The 17335-nt window shown below is 41.7% G+C and overlaps 1 protein-coding gene across 6 annotated transcripts in view; it reads left to right on the top strand.

Annotated features, from left to right (window-relative positions):
• tfeb (transcription factor EB) overlaps positions 1–17335 on the top strand; it is a 113589-nt gene that overhangs the window by 2452 nt on the left and 93802 nt on the right. The window contains exons 1-2 of one of the 6 annotated variants that reach the window (XM_031825119.1): positions 9542–9580; positions 9813–9868. The exons of 4 other annotated variants lie outside the window; for them this stretch is intronic. The gene's annotated coding sequence lies outside the window, so the exon portion shown is untranslated. Of the gene's footprint in view, positions 1–9541; positions 9581–9812; positions 9869–17335 lie in introns of those variants that run through there. One more of the 6 variants, XM_031825122.1, reaches the window with a different exon arrangement.

Here is a 17335-nt window from a genome sequence, read left to right as displayed (position 1 = left end):
ACAGCCGTGGTATATCAGACTGTATACACCGGGTATGATAAAGCATTTATTTTTACTGCTCTAATTAGGTTGGTAACCAGTTTTATAAAAGAAATAAGGCACCTCGTGGGTTTGTGGTATATGGCCAATATACCACGGCTAAGGTCTGTATCCAGGCACTCTGCGTTGCACATAAGAATGGCCCTTAGCTGTGGTATATTGGCCATATAACACACCCTCATGGGCCTTATTGCGTAAGCATATTTTTACATGTTATAACACACAGTGGGAAACTGAGTTCTGTTGCCTGACCCTCACCATTTAAGACAATAGGGTTCAAATGTAATTTGGTTAGGCCTGGTCTATTGTCCATCTCACTAAGTCCTGACTACATACCACTGACACTTCTATTTTAGAGGAAATCTCCCATTCCCACCCTGACTCAACTACTTTCACTATTGGGCGATTCCATTACATTTGCATGCAAAATCACAACTTTAATGTCTTGGTTGTGTTTCTGAGGACGCATGAGTATATGTAAACTTCTGACCCACTGGGAATGTGATGAAAGAAATAAAAGCTGAAATAAATCCTTCTTCTATTATTCTAACATTTCACATTCCCAGGTGGCGCAGTGGTCTAGGGCACTGCATCGCAGCGCTAGCTGTGCCACCCGAGCCCGTACGGGAGTTGTAACAATGAGACAAGATAGTAACTACTAATTGGATACTATGAAAAAGGGGGTAAAAAATTAATAAATGTAAACTTGTGGTCAATCACATTTTGTAAATGGCAGAAGGCACCACAAGAAAGCGTACTTTAGTACTGCATAATTACATATAGTGTACAAGACCAGGCACCCTAACATATACAGTTGAAATCAGAAGTTTACATACACCAAATACATTTTCACAATTCATGACATTTAATCCTAGTAAAGATTCCCTGTCAGGTAGGATCACCACTTTATTTTAAGAATGTGAAATGTCAGAATAAAGAAGAATATTTATTTCAGCTTTTATTTATTTCATCACATTCCCAGTGGGTCAGAAGTTTACATACACTCAATCAGTATTTGGTAGCATTGCCTTTAAATTGTTAAACTTGGGTCAAACGTTTCAGGTAGCCTTCCACAAGCTTCCCACAATAAGTTGGGTACATTTCTGCACCTAACTGAGTCAGGTTTGTAGGCCTCTTTGCTCGCACACACTTTTTTTCAGTTCTGCCCACAAATTATCTATAGGATTGAGGTCAGGGCTTTGTGATGGCCACTCCAATACCTTGACTCTGTTGTCCTGAAGTCATTTTGCCACAACTTTGGAAGTATGCTTGTGGTCATTGTCCATTTCAAAGACCCATTTGCGATCAGGCTTTAACTTCCTGACTGTCTTGATGTTGCTTCAATATATCCACATCATTTCCTTTCCTCGTGATGCCATCTATTTTGTGAAGTGCACCAATACCTCCTGCAGCAAAGCACACCCACAACATGATGCTGCCACCCATGTTCCTCACGGTTGGGATGGGGTTCTTCGGCTTGCAAGCCTCCCCCTTTTTCCTGCTAACATAACGATGGTCATTATGGCCAAACAGTTATATTTTTGTTTCATCAGACCAGAGGAAATTTCACCAGAAAGTACGATCTTTGTGCAGTTGCGAACCGTAGTTTGGCTTTTTTATGGCGGTTTTGGAGCAGTGGCTTCTTCCTTGCTGAGCGGCCTGTCAGGTTGTCGATATAGGACTCATTTTACTGTGGCTATAGATACTTTTGTGCCTGTTTCCTCCAGCATCTTCACAAGGTCCTTTGCTGCTGTTCTGGGATTGATTTGCACTTTTTACACCAAAGTACGTTCATCTCTAGGAGCCAGAACGCGTCTCCCTCCTGAGCGGTATGATGGCTGCGTGGTCCCATGGTGTTTATACTTGCGTACAATTTTTTTGCACAGATGAACGTGGTACCTTCAGGCGTTTAGAAATTGCTCCCAAGGTCTACCAATTTTTTTTCTGAGGTCTTCGCTGATTTCTATTGATTTTCCCATGATGTCAATCAAAGAGGGACTGGGTTTGAAGGTAGGCCTTGAAATGCATCCACAGATAAATCTCCAATTGTCTCAAATGTCAATTAGCCTATCAGAAGCTTCTAAAGCCATGACATTTTCTGTAGTTTTCCAAGCTGTTTAAAGGCACAGTCAACTTAGTGTATGTAAACTTCTGACCCCCTGAGATTGTGAAATAATTTCTCTGTAAACAATTGTTGGAAAAATTACTTGTGTCATGCGCAAAGTAGATGTCCTAACCGACTTGCCAAAACTATAGTTTGTTAACAAGAAATTTGTGGAGTAATTGAAAAACGAGTTTTAATGACTCAAGTCTATGTAAACTTCAGTCTTCAACTGTGTGTGTATATATTGTGTATGTACGGAGTATTTAAAAAAAATATATATATATCATTACTACCGTTCAACAGTTTGGGGTCACTTAGACATTTCCTTGTTTTTGAGAGAATCTCACATTTTGTCCCTTAAAATACATCGTATTGATCAGTAATAGTGGAAACATGGTTAATGTTGTAAATGACTATTGTAGCTGGAAATGGCAGCTTTTTAATGGAAGATCTACATAGGCGTACAGAAGTCCATTATCAGCAACCATCACTCCTGTGTTCCAGTGGCACGTTGTGTTCGCTAATCCAAGTTTATAATTTTAAAAGGCTAATTGATCGTTAGGAAACCATTTTGCAATTATGTTAGCACAGCTGAAAACTGTTGTGATGATTTTAAAGAAGCAATAAAACTGGCCTTCTTTAGACTAGGTGAGTATCTGGAGCATCAACATTTGTGGGTTCGATTATAGCCTCAAAATGGCCAGAAACAAAGACCTGAAACTCGTCAGTTTATTCTTGTTTTGAGAAATGAAGGCTATTCCATGTGAGAAATTACCAAGAAACTGAAGATCTGGTACAATGCGGTGTACCAGGGAGTGGTACACAGAGGAAAATAAAAATCTTTGAAATTGTTGCCAATTTTTTATATTGTTGTTCTCTCTCAAGGATAATTATGAACATGGTTTCATTTGTAAATGACTAACTTGATTTGTGCTCAGGTTGACTTCTACACAGAATCGCCCTATTAGACATTTCTGAGAAATAGCCTGTCAGTGTATGACCTCAAAGCAACCTTTTCACATGTATTCATGACCTTCATATGGGCAATGCTCAATGTCAGCAGGCGTTCCACAACTAAAGTTCCAAGCATACAGACTTTGTTTGTAAACAAAGTCTATATGTAGATGTTAAATTGTTCTGACTCTAACTACAGTAAATTATGTATTTGTATATCGAATATGAATTTCTACAGGTCAACAGCAGAAATATTAGTCTTCTGGCCTGTTCAGTGAATTGTGATATGGAGAACATACAGTAGAATAGACCCATATTGTCTGTAGCACAACAGGTAAGCACTATTTGAGGAATGTGGATGGATGGGCTGTTGTAAAAAAGCAACACAAAAAACATGGTGGGATGTCTGTCTGCAACCCCCCCCCCCCCCCCCCCCCCCACTCCCTGTACTTCTATACAGGTTGTGGTATCGTCGTACCATCGTTCTCTCATCCTCAGCTTTACAATATTACCGGCTTATTACACAAGGGGGCGCCAGAGAAATGCAAAAAAGACCTTTGGTTGTCGCTTGCCACAAAGCTAACAGAATTAGCACAAGTAACAGTGAATTTCCATGGAGGCTGCTAGCTAAATATGCTAACGATTGCACATGAAAATAAATTAATTGCAAAGACCGGTAATCTAGCTCGTAAAGTTATACATAGGTAGGAGCTGCCGAATGTCATTTGGCATTTCTTGCGTCATTGAAAATAAGAATTTGTTCTTAACTGACTTGCCTGGTGAAATAAAGGTAAAATAAAAAATATTAAAAAAATAAGGCTCTGGGTCTCAACCCGCCCTGCGCAATTTGGTCCTGGCCTTTCTGACGGGCCGCCCCCAGGTGGTGAATGTAGGAAACAACATCCACTTTGCTGATCCTCAATACTGGGGCCCCACACGGGTGCGTGCTCAGTTCCCTCCTGTATTGTGGCCATGCACACAGTCAAGTTTGCGGACTACACAATAGTAGTGGGCTTTATTACCATCAACAACGAGACGGAGGGAGCTCCCCCTATCCACATTGACGGGACAGCAGTGGAGAAGGTGGAAAGCTTCAAGTTCCTCGGCGTACACATCACGGACAAACTGAATTGGTCCACCCAAACAGACAGCGTGGTGAAGGCGCAACAGTGCCTCTTCAACCTCAGGAGGCTGAAGAAATTTGACTTGTCACCTAAATGCTTCTCAGATGCACAATTGAGAGCATCCTGTATCACCGCCTGCTACGGAAACTGCTCCGTCCACAACTGCAAGGCTCTCCAGAGGGTAGCGCGGTCTGCACAACGCATCATCAGGGGCAAACTACCTGCCCTCCAGGACACCTACAGCACCTGATGTCACAGGAAGGTCAAAAAGATCATCAAGGACAACAACCACCCTAGCCACAGCCTGTTCACCCCGCTACCACCAGAAGGTGAGGTCAGTACCGGTGCATCAAAGCTGGGACAGAGAGACTGAAAAACAGCTTCTCTCTAGTCTATCAGACTGCTAAACCAACACTTGCTAATCAACCAACACTAAACACAAGTTTATCTCAATGCTTTGTTATATACCCTTTGTTGGCAATGACAGAGGTCAAATGTTTTTGTAAGTCTTCAAGGTTTTCACACACTGTTGCTGGTATTTTGGCCCATTCCTCCATGCAGATCTCCTCTAGAGCAGTGATGTTTTGGGGCTGTTGCTGGGCAACACTGACTTTCAACTCCCTCCAATGTTCTATTGGGTTGAGATCTGGAGACTGGCTAGGCCACTCCAGGACCTTGAAATGCTTCTTAAGAAGCCACTCCTTCGTTGCCCGGGCGGTGTGTTTGGGATCATTCATGCTGAAAGACCCAGCCACGGTTCATCTTCAAAGCCCTTACTGATGGAAGGAGGTTTTCAAAATCTCACGATACAGCCCCAGAGCATGATTTTTCCACCCCATGCTTCACAGTAAGTATGGTGTTCTTTGGATGCAACTCAGCATTCTTTGTCCTCCAAACACGACGAGTTGAGTTTACCAAAGTTATATTTTGGTTTCATCTGACCATATGACATTCTCCCAATCTTCTTCTGGATCATCCAAATGCTCTCTAGCAAACTTCAGACAGGCCTGAACATGTACTGGCTTAAGCAGGGGGACACGTCTGGCACTGCAGTTGATTTCTTCAAACCAAGCTTCTTACCTATTGCAGATTGTCTTCCCAGCCTGGTGCAGGTCTACAATTTTGTTTCTGGTGTCCTTTGACAGCTCTTTGGTCTTGCAAATAGTGGAGTTTGGAGTGTGACAAGTTCAAACAGCTGCCATTAATACAGGTAACGAGTGGAGGACAGAGGAGCCTCTTAAAGAAGTTACAGGTCTGTGAGAGCCAGAAATCTTGTTTGTTTGTAGGTGACCAAATACTTATTTTCCACCATAATTTGCAAATAAATTCATTAAAAATCCTACAATGTGATTTTCTGGATTTTTTTCTTTTCTTATTTTGTCTGTCATAGTTGAAGTGTACCTATGATGAAAATTACAGGCCTCATCTTTTTAAGTGGGAGAACTTGCACAATTGGTGGCTGACTAAATACGTTTTTGTGTGTGTGTGTGTGTGTGTGTGTAGATATATATATATATATATATAAGGGAGACACTTAAAAAAAAAAATACGATAGTATCTATCGTATTTTAAAAAAAAGTGTCTCCCTTGATCCTAGGTCCTGGCAGTGTTGTGCAGACTCAGGACAACTTACGTTTGGAGAAATACCCAAGTTTTAAAAAGGAGTCTGTAATTTTCTTTCTAAGGATGATGATCTTTAAGTCAAAGAAGTTAATTAATTTATCACTGCCGAAGTGAAAGCCATCCTCTCTTGGGGAATGCTGCATTTTAGTTGGCTTTGCGACAGTATCAAAAATACATTTTGGATTGTTCTTATTCTCCTCAATTATGTTGGAAAAATAGGATGATCGTGCAGCAGTGAGGGCTCTTCGATACTGCACGGTACTGTCTTTCCAAGCTAATCAGAAGACTTCCAGTTTGGTGGAGCGCCATTTCCATTAAAGTTTTCTGGAAGTTTGATTCAGGACTTGGGTATTTAGATTTTTGTATTCTGATGTCCTTGGGTAGGTGGAGGGAGTCTGGAAGGGCATCTAGGAATCTTTGGGTTGTCCGAGAATTTATAGCACGGCTTTTGTTGATCCTTGGTTGGGGTCTGAGGAGCTTATTTGTTGCGATTACAAACATTATAAAATGGTGGTCCGATAGTCCAGGATTATGAGGAAAAACATTTTAGATCCACAATATTTATTCCACGGGACAAAACTAGGTCCAGAGTATGACAGTGAGTAGGTCCGGAGACACGTTGGACAAAACCCACTGAGTCGATGGTTCCAAAAACCTTTTGGAGTGGGTCTGTGGTCTTTTCCATGTGAATATTCATGTCACCAAAAATTTGAATATTATCTGCCATGACTACAAGGTCCAATGAGAATTCAGGGAACTAAGTGAGGAACGCTGTATGTGGCCCAGGAGGCCTGTAAACAGTAACTATAAAAAGTGATTTGAGTAGGCTGCATAGATTTCATGACTAGAAGCTGAAGAGACAAATGCAGTTGTATTTTTTTGTAAATTCAAATTTGCTATCTGAAGTCTTAGCAACACCACAGCTTTTGCAGGATGCTCGAGGGATCTGTTCACCTAGTGTAATCAGGAGGAGAAGCCTCATTTAACACAGTAAATTAATCAGGCTTAAGCCATGTTTCAGTCAGGCCAGTCACATCAAGATTATGATTAGTTCATTGACTAGAACTGCCTTGGAAGTGAGGGTTCTAAACATTAAAAGTAGCCCCATTTTGAGAAATCACAATCTCTTTCAATAATGACAGGAATGGAGGAGGTCTTTATTCCAGTGAGATTGCTAGTTCAAACATCGCCATGTTTTTAGTTTTGCTCAACCTAGATCCGAGGCACAGACTGTCTCAATGGGGATAGCTGAGCTGACTACACTGACTGTGCTAGTGGCAGACTCCACAGGCAGGCTGGCTATCTCATTGTGGAGCTAGTGGAGTTAGAGCCAGCCTTGTCTATGTTCATAGATAAGATCACTCCCCTGCAGGCCAGGCTTGGTCCTGTTTGTGGGTGAGTACCAAAAAGAGGGCCAATTATCTATAAATAATATATTTTGGGAGGGGCAGAAAACCGTTTAAAATGAGTGATTGAGTTGTGAGGGACTGCTGTAGTGCTCATCACTCCCCCTAACTGGGAGGGGGGCCAGAGACAATTACTTGACGCCGACATCTTTCTAGCTGATTTACATGCTGAAGCTACAGTATGTTGCACTTGGTGACCTCTGTTTCATCCTAACATCGTTTTATTTATTTATTTTATTTTACCTTTATTTAACCAGGCAAGTCAGTTAAGAACACATTCTTATTTTCAATGACGGCCTGGGAACAGTGGGTTAACTGCCTGTTCAGGGGCAGAACGACAGATTTGTACCTTGTCAGCTCGGGGGTTTGAACTCACAACCTTCCGGTTACTAGTCCAACGCTCTAACCACTAGGCTACCCTGCCGCCTCGTTGGTGCCGACGTGGATAACAATATCCCTATACTCTCTACACACGCCAGTTTTAGCCTTAGCCAGCACCATCTTTTTAACGTCGGTAGCCCTGCCTTCGGTAAACGGTGTATGATCGCTGGGTGATTCTTTTTTTAAGTCTAATACTGCGGGTAATGGAGTCTCCAATGACTCTGGTATTGAATTTGTCAAAGCGAATGGTGGGAGGCTTCGGCGTTTCAGACCCCGTAACGGGTGGAGGAGAGACCAGAGAAGGCTCGTCCTCTGACTCCGACCCGTTGCTTAATGGGGAAAACCAGTTTAAAGTTTCTGTCGGCTGAATGAGCGACACCGGTTGAACATTCCTACAGCATTTTCTTCCAGAAAATGTCCTGCGGGGACTGTGCCAGGGGATTTATACTACTATCTGTACTTATTGGTGGCACAGATGCTGTTTCATCCTTTCCTACACTTAAATTACCCTTGCCTAATGATTGCATCTGACGCTGGGCTTGCAGCACGGCTATCCTCACCATAAGGCGATCGTTCTCCTGGGGCTGCAGGTAGCCTAGTGGTTAGAGTGTTGGGCCAGTAACCGAAAGGTTGCTAGATCAAATCCCTGGGCTGACAAGGTCAAAATCTGTTGTTATGCCCCTGAACAAGATACTGTTCCTAGGCTGCTGTTGTAAATAAGAATTTGTTCTTAAGACTTGCCTAGTTAAATAAAATATTATGAGTACAGCGACTGCAATTAGAAGGTATAATGTTACTTAGCTTCGGCTGGTGGAGGTCTTTATAGAACCATGTCCGGGGTGGAATTTTTTTTAAATATAGAACGGTAATTAAAAAGTAAAAACCATGAAGTTGGCAGGTAGCTAAGTAATGTTAGCAACAGTAGACTGAGTGGTTTAGTTCCATTACGAGTTGAACCACGTCAAGGTTAATTCCATTCTCTTGACGAGACTCAAAGCTAGCTTGTGTGTGTCAGTGGAGTGCATGAGTTTGTCTGTGCCATAGGTCATGAATTGGGAAAATCTATATTGCTAATGACATATGAGAGGAGACTATTATTATTATTATTATTATTATTATTATTATTATTGCTAGCCCTTTCTTTGTAATATTGGAATTAAGATATTGAATTACTGTCTGATCGTACATCCTTAATATGATTTAGTTATAAAACCATTGAGTTAAATCTGTCCACACAGCCACTTACCTGATGACATGGGGACCAGGCAGTTGTTTGTGTGCGTGTCCCTACATTCAGTTTGTGTAGTTGGTGCCAGTGCTCTACTTAGTCAGTTTCTCAAGTTTGGGCCTTTTTCTGTTAATGTGCAACCTGATCTGGTTTCCTCTTTTCTCTCTCTCTCTCTCTCTCTCTCTCTCTCTCTCTCTCTCTCTCTCTCTCTCTCTCTCTCTCTCTCTCGCTCTCTCTCTCTCTCTCTCGCTCTCTCTCTCTCTCGCTCTCTCTCGCTCTCTCTCTCTCTCTCTCGCTCTCTCTCGCTCTCTCTCTCTCTCGCTCTCTCTCTCTCTCGCTCTCTCTCGCTCTCTCTCGCTCTCTCTCTCTCTCTCTCTCTCGCTCTCTCTCGCTCTCTCTCTCTCTCGCTCTCTCTCGCTCTCTCTCGCTCTCTCTCTCTCTCGCTCTCTCTCGCTCTCTCTCTCTCTCTCTCTCGCTCTCTCTCGCTCTCTCTCTCTCTCGCTCTCTCTCGCTCTCTCTCGCTCTCTCTCTCTCTCTCTCGCTCTCTCTCTCTCTCGCTCTCTCTCGCTCTCTCTCGCTCTCTCTCGCTCTCTCTCGCTCTCTCTCGCTCTCTCTCGCTCTCTCTCTCTCTCTCTCGCGCCCTCTCTCTCTCGCGCCCTCTCTCTCTCAAAACAAAATGCAGCTGCAGTACACCAACTACCCCTGGAAGATTAAGTTCACGGTAGGTTATAGGCTATTGGGGACATTGTTTGGTAAACTAGAATAGACCATGTTAACTGATGCATGGTTAGGCCATGTTGAAATGATGAGAAATCTATCACTAGAAGTATCAGTTACACATGTTTACTGTTAACAGCTTCCATTTCCTTAGAAAGGGGTGTGTCAGTAAGACTACCAGACGGGCTTGTTCCAGTGCTCATGTTGCTGTATCCTGTGTTTTTCTGTATTTTCAGGCTACTTGGACTAGTGTCTACATGGAAGTGGTGGTGACAGGGTTAATTTACTACAGGTAAACACCGGCATCTAGAGATGGGGTCAGTGGTGCCTGTAATCAGATGAGAAAGCAGCCGGGTTGTGTGTGTACACGCCCTGCCCTGGTTCCTAGAAGTCTGGTATGGGCAATTCCACAGTAACGGACTTATGCTTTGACTCAGTTTCACTTTAAAGTGGATACCAAACAATTTACATTTTATTTCAAAGTTGAACAAACATTGCAACTCTATAAACAAGGACTACTTTGAAACATTTATACAGAAAATGGCACAAAAACACATTTGCTGGAAGAATTGTGCTGATGCAAATTTGCTAACAGAATTAAAATCTGTGACCACGGTTTCCAGAAAGCTGTTAAAAATGGGAGCAGATACTGTATTTAAGATTCAAAAGATGTCTGCAGAAAGAATGGGGTATCAGCTATGACATTACACACGGAGTTTGAAATTATTATCTTTTGGTTATTGAACTATAGTAGGTGAAGTGGATTTACATCCAGTAATGAATTACGCTAATGGTATTGCATCATGGGTCCCTGATCTGTACTATACAGAAATGCACAATTATGGATTTCATAGTTTCTTCTTGGTGATCCTGACTAGGTACACAAAGGTATAAATATGCAATATCCTTCTTTTGCATATTTGGGTATTGTTCTACACACTGGCTATTACCACTGGTTGGTCCGGAACAGACCAAATCTGAACCAATCGTAGAAGTCTGTTTCACAAGTTTGGATGTCACTATACAGCACATTATCGACTCTACTTCTCTTTACTGTGCTGTACTTTTCTTTACTGTTCTCTACTGTACTGTCCAAACTTGTGAAACATAAGTATTTCTCCACACTCGCGTTATCTGCTAACCATGTTTATGTGACCAATAACATTTGATTTGACATAGATGTCTATTTGGTTCAGATGTGGTCCGGCCAGGGTGGACTGACAAATGTCAACTACTTTTCAACGTCCGTGGTTTTCCAGTGCTCAGTGGGTGAGGCTGGTTACAGTAAATGGAAAGCGGGTAGGTGTCAGTAAGATACTGGAGAGGGGACATTTACTAGAGAGCGGGGTCGTCCAGACTGTTTTCAGTCTTGCTTTGACCACAGGAAGAGAAAGAAACCAGTTATAAACTGAGCATAACGATATGCCAGTTGAAAGGAGGACCGTAGCAGGTAATCCAACTGCGGTTTGACTACTATAATTTCCAGTAATTGCACTAATTCTATTACAGATTTGAGTTTTCATCACTTCAAGTTTGTTTAAAGTTTATGAATAATTCTCAGTAAAAACACTAATTGGTCGGTGTACCACTACTTGTTACTTATGTGAACTTTCATGAATCCTTCAGCATGAGGGAGAGTTTCTAAATCGATCTTAAAGATGATACAGTCGGTGGGTTTTTCAGAAAGGAATTACAAGGCAATATTTCTTAAACTTAGTTTGAGAAATAGTTTACCCTCTAAGTGTTTTATTAGTTGGCAAGGGTCGGCATGCTGGGATCTATTTCCATTACCGTATGACCTTTCTTTGGTAGATGTTCTCGAGGATCTGTTTTCCATCTGACCAGAAGTCAAAGCCTTTGTTTATTCCTAATTGTTAGGATGGAAAATGGTTGGAAAATGTATATATGACCAGTTTGTGTTTGTGCCTCTTGTGTTTTGATCGGCTTATACATATGACCAAAGGATCAGGGTTGGTGTTCTGTTAAAGAAAACAACAGCAACATTCATAAATGGAGTGTTATGCAGCCCTTATGCACCAACTCCTCTGTAAAGTACAAATGAACAGGGGACAGGAATAGCTATGCTAGCCAAATGATGCCACGTACAGAGAAAAGTACAGTAATGAGCTAGCATGTACAGGATTCACAAATCAACAGATAAAAAGTTAATAAATGAATGAAATGCATAAATATCACTAATCTACTGGTAGAGGACTAATATCACTAATCTACCGGTAGAGGACTATAATATCACATTGTTAGTGACAATATACACTCAATATCTGTGTTTAACCATAGAATTTATTATGATTTTCATGGGACAATTTTTCAGTAACCTTCCTATTCCACATAGACACATTAGAAAGGGAAGAGTTAAGGGGGGCAGGGGATGTTTGGGCGGAATGCAGAAGAAGGAAGTGTGCACCGTTAAAGCGGCACTTACAACAACATAATGAATGTACACTAATATCTGGCATGGGAACAATGCAGATTTTGTGTAATTATACAACGTCAAATTCAGCACTTGTTACATGTAAATGCTTTCATTTAAAAAAAAGACTTAACTTTCATTTGACACCCAATTTGACATGTTCCTATAAACTTTGTGTCGGTGCTCATGGGTCCTTTTTAGATGGAAATGCCCTTATTTGAAAGCTTCAGTGGGTGCTCTGTGCTGCCTGATAGGTGTTTTTACTAGAATGCATACTTGGCTGACTTCAGTAGCACATGTGAGGTCTGTGATATGGAGTCACGATATGGGAAATTATGTTGACCTTCAATGATTTGCTTCCGAAGTCATGAGTAGTGTCAAATTGAACAATTGTGTACAAATATTTCCTCTTGGCCTCCCGAATGGCACAGTGGTCTAAGGCACTGCATCGCAGGCTCTGTCACAGCCGGCCCTGGTCGGGAGACCCATGGTGCAGCGCACAATTGGCCCAGCGTCGTCCAGGTTTGGCCGGGAGGGGATGTCCTTGTCCCATCGTGCACCAGTGACTCCACTGCGCCCGGCCCACCACAGCACGCTGACACGGTCGCCAGGTGCACTGTTTCCTCTGACACATTGGTGCGGCTGGCTTCCGGGTCAAGTGGGCATTGTGTCAAGTTGCAGTGTGGTTCGGAGGATGCACGGCTCTCGACTTTCGTCTCTCCAGAGTCCGTACGGGAGTTGCAGTGATGAGACAAAAGACAGTAACTACCAATTGGATCTCACAAAGTTAGGGAGGAAAAATGGGTAAAAAAAGAAATAGAAAGGTAGAAAAAAAATAGATTTCCTCTTATGACAAAACACATTCTGCCAATAACTGCCATGTTCTCATCTATACTTTGAAAAACAAAAACACCAGGGTTAAACTGACAGACTGATCGACCAGGATGATGAAATGAAAACAAACACATTTGAAGCATGTGTGACACTGCTTCCTCTTAGCCCCACCCTCAGGGTCCCACTTCCTCTTTCTGAGTCTGATAGACCACAACCTATCAACTCTTCGCTTAGTAGTAGTCATTTCTGGAACCTGGAGTTTTTCCTGAGCCCATGACCCTGAAACATTTTAGGTCCTCATTATAGGCTACAATGAGAGCCAAGGGTTCATCCTGGCCAGCTCATTTCATCAGTTAACTCCTGTTGTCTCGTTCTCCCCAAAAATCAATCTGTCATGATTTTTCTACTCAAAAATAGTCTAACGTGGAGCTGAGTTCATATTTCCTCATCTGTTGCTTAGCTCCGGCTAAATGCATTAGGGGAACTCTGCAGGCCCCAATCTCAAATGAATGGACATGCACACTGTCCAATCCAATGCTACTTTATTGGCAGGAAAAACATGCACAACATTATCACTACCGAACGGTAGGAATAGTCGATGGGGAAATGAAGGTGGCCTTCTGTATAAGATTTAATTTATATAAGCTCTCTGCCTGAACTGGATAGACATAAAGACAAACTACTATATCCTTCAAAAACACACCCATACATAGTATTCACACACATTTCTCCCAGGCCATTAAGACGCGCTGTAAAGACTGTCTGTCCCATCAATGTTCCTGCTCAGTACTCAGAGTTGTTTCTAAGGTGCTTAAAGCCGTCTGATATCAGCACTTCTTGCTTCAGTGTTGAAATAATTCCTTCCCTTAATGTTGATAACAGTACCTCAGCTCCCTCTCCTCCCTCATCTCTAGTCTCAGCAGAACACTTATCTAGCAGCATTTGTAACGCTGGAAACCATACCTATTTTAATACTGCCTCATATGACATGGAGGAGCTTTAGACATTTCTTTTTGACATGTTTTCTGTCTGTTTTATCTAGGCCTAATTGTGTGTGTGTGTGTGTGTTAAATCCACCAGAACCCCCCTCCATGTTTAGTGGTAAAGATGTGATGTGTTGAGCAGATCCTAAGTTGGCGTAACTGTTATAGTGACTTCCATGATGGTGCCACCAGTATTAGCAGTTTAAGATATGATGCACACACACGGTTTGTTCTCTCAGTATTTCTCGTATTGAACTGATTTAGCTCCCAAAACATCTCACCTCTCTCTCGCTCTCTCTCCTCCACTCTATCTGGCAGGCATAGTTGCCATACTTTAAAGTGAGTAGCTCCCTGTGGTTTGGCGGGGAGAGGGAGAGAGAAAAGAAGGGTGGTGGAATGGTGGGTATTCTTTTCGTGACGTCAGTAAGAGTGTGTGAGCGCCCAGACCTCGCCGACATTTCCTAATCTCCCAACTCATCTCCCAAACGCCTTTCATTCCAACTCTGCCAGCATTCCAACTTTTTATCCATGCCCAAAAAATGCTGTGTTGCTGGTAACTACCTCCCCAGTTCCCACCATGACTCGCTTTCTCTCTCACTCATGCTTCTACACCTGCATTGCTTGCTGTTTGGGGTTTTAGGCTGGGTTTCTGTACAGCACTTTGAGATATCAGCTGATGTACGAAGGGCTATATAAATACATTTGATTTATACTCGCATATGAGCAGTGGTGGAAAAAGTATCCAATCGTCATACTTGAGCAAAAGTAAAGATGCCTTAATAGAAAATTACTCAAGTGAAAGTCACCCAGTAAAATACTACTTGATAAAAGTCTAAAAGTATTTGGTTTTAAATATATACTAAAGTATAAAAAGTGAAACTATAAATACTTTTAAATGATTATATTAAGCAAACCAGGTGGCACAATTTTATTTAAATGTTTTATTTACAGGTAGCCAGGGGCACATTCCAACACTCCTAATTAGTGAAATGAAGCATGTGTGTTTTAATGAAACTGCCAGATCATAGGTAGTAGGGATGACCAGATATGTTCTCTAAGTGTGTGAATTGGACTATTTTCCTGTCCTGCTAAGTATTGAAAATGTAACAAGTACTTTTTGGTGTCAGGGAAAATGTATGGAGTAAAAAGTACAGACTTTTCTTTGGGAATGTAGTGAAGTAGAAGTAATAAAAAATATTAAAATAAAATACCGAACACAAAGGACTTAAGTACTTTACACCACTGTGTATGAGTGCCTACACAAATGGGCACACATGCATAGTGGCCATATTGGAATGATCTTTTAAAGATTGCTTTCCTTATCCAACCATCCCTCCGAGGCGTCTGTTCTGGCACACCTGCAACAGTGTGAAATGTGTGCTCTATTTATTGGTCTGTAAAGAATCCTGTAGAATTTAGAAGCGTGTCTGTTGTGACAATTCATTCTGTTCCCTCTATGGCCCTCTCACGAGTCTCTCTTATTGACAGCAGTGCTTCTCCCATCAGCCCAGTGGAGAGTGGAAACACAGATACACATGGCTGTTAAGGCCTTCAACCCTACACAACCCCACACTGATTAACATCTCTCAACATGCACAAGTCATCTGCAGTTCCCTCTTTCTCTCTCTCTAAGAGGACCTGGTGAGAGCTGAATGTCAGGTTCCTGCATGTACGTGTGTTTTTTTTATTTTATGGGCCCGGCCTCTCTACATGGGCCATTGTCAGGAGTGCAAGGCTTTGTTGGTCAGACTTCCCTCCCACACATGAGCTCAGCGATTGGTCAACAGCAACCAGCAGGCAGCTTCTCCTCTAGCCAAACAGCAGGCGAGCCTGCCCTGACCCAAAATAACACTCAATACACTGAAGTCTTTATCAGGCTATTAAAGATGCCACAGTGTGTTTGCAAACAAGGCCTTGTTAGCACAGATGAATGTGAGACCCATGCCTCAGTCATGTTCTATTTTCCCTTGCACCCCTGATGTTGCTGTGTCTGAATATGTCCAGTGGGTTGGGATGGAAAGAGCAGAGGTGAGAGAAGAGAAACACAGCTGGCTCTTTTTAAAACGCAACAAGCTTCCCTCTAACAAAAGCCAACCAAAATCAGCCTGCTGGATTTCTGTCTCTCACCCTACAGCAGGGGTTTGCAACCTTTTTCATGTGGAGTGCCAATTTACAATTTATCTGAGCATTTTTATGCGCACATTTCGTGGAACAGTTATTTTTTTAAATTATAATAACGTCTTTATCTCAATCATTGTCATGTGATTAATCTAAATTAAAATGATACAAATCTACTGTGTGCCATTGGCAGCTAAAGAACCCAGAGATTAGCCTAATACAGTGCATTCTGAAAGTATTCAGACCCCTTTCCCACATTTTGTCACGTTACACAATACTGGAGGTCCACTGATTTTAATCGGAATGGCTGATTTGAATTATTATTTTTATTTAATTATTATTTTTTTTAAATTAGGGCTGATTTTTCAAGTTTTCATAACGATCAGTATTTTTCAGTATCAGTATTTTTGGACACAGATTTGGCAGATTTTTTTTTTTGTTACACCTTTATTTAACTAGGCAAGTCAGTTAAGAACACATTCTTACTTTCAATGACGGCCTAGGAACGGTGGGTTAACTGCCTTGTTCAGGGGCAGAACGACAGATTTTCACCTTGTCAGCTCCCGGATTCAATCTTGCAACCTTACAGTTAACTAGTCCAACGCTCTAACCACCTGCCTCTCATTGCACTCCACGAGGAGCCTACCTGTTATGCGAATGCAGTAAGAAGCCAAGGTAAGTTGCTAGCTAGCATTAAACTTGTCTTATAAAAAAACAATTATAATCACTAGTTAAACTAGTAATATCATCAACCATTGTAGTTATCTAGCGTGTCCTGCGTTGCATATAATCGATGCAACACAGGGGGATGATTAAACAAAAGCGCATTTGCGAAAAAAGCACAATCTTTGAACGACTGTACCTAACCATAAACATCAATGCCTTTCTTAAAATCAATGCACAGAAGTATATATTTTTAAACCTGCATATTTAGCTAAAAGAAATCCAGGTTAGCAGGCAATATTAACGAGGTGAAATTGTCACTTCTCTTGCGTTCATTGCACGCAGAGTCAGGGTATATGCAACAGTTTGGGCCGCCTGGCTCGTTGCGAACTAATTTGCCAGAATTTTACGTAATTATGACATACAGTGGGGCAAAAAAGTATTTAGTCAGCCACCAATTGTGCAAGTTCTCCCACTTAAAAAGATGAGAGGCCTGTAATTTTTATCATAGGTACACTTCAACTATGACAGACAAAATGAGAAAAAAAAATCCAGAAAATCACATTGTAGGATTTGTAATGTATTTGCAAATTATGGTGGAAAACAAGTATTTGGTCAATAACAAAATGTTATCTCAATACTTTGTTATATACCCTTTGTTGGCAATGACAGAGGTCAAACATTTTCTGTAATTCTTCACAAGGTTTTCACACACTGTTGCTGGTATTTT

This window comes from Oncorhynchus kisutch, linkage group LG5 (assembly GCF_002021735.2).
Source record: "Oncorhynchus kisutch isolate 150728-3 linkage group LG5, Okis_V2, whole genome shotgun sequence".
NCBI lineage: Eukaryota > Metazoa > Chordata > Actinopteri > Salmoniformes > Salmonidae > Oncorhynchus > Oncorhynchus kisutch.
This window is presented reverse-complemented; position numbering and strand designations above follow the sequence as displayed.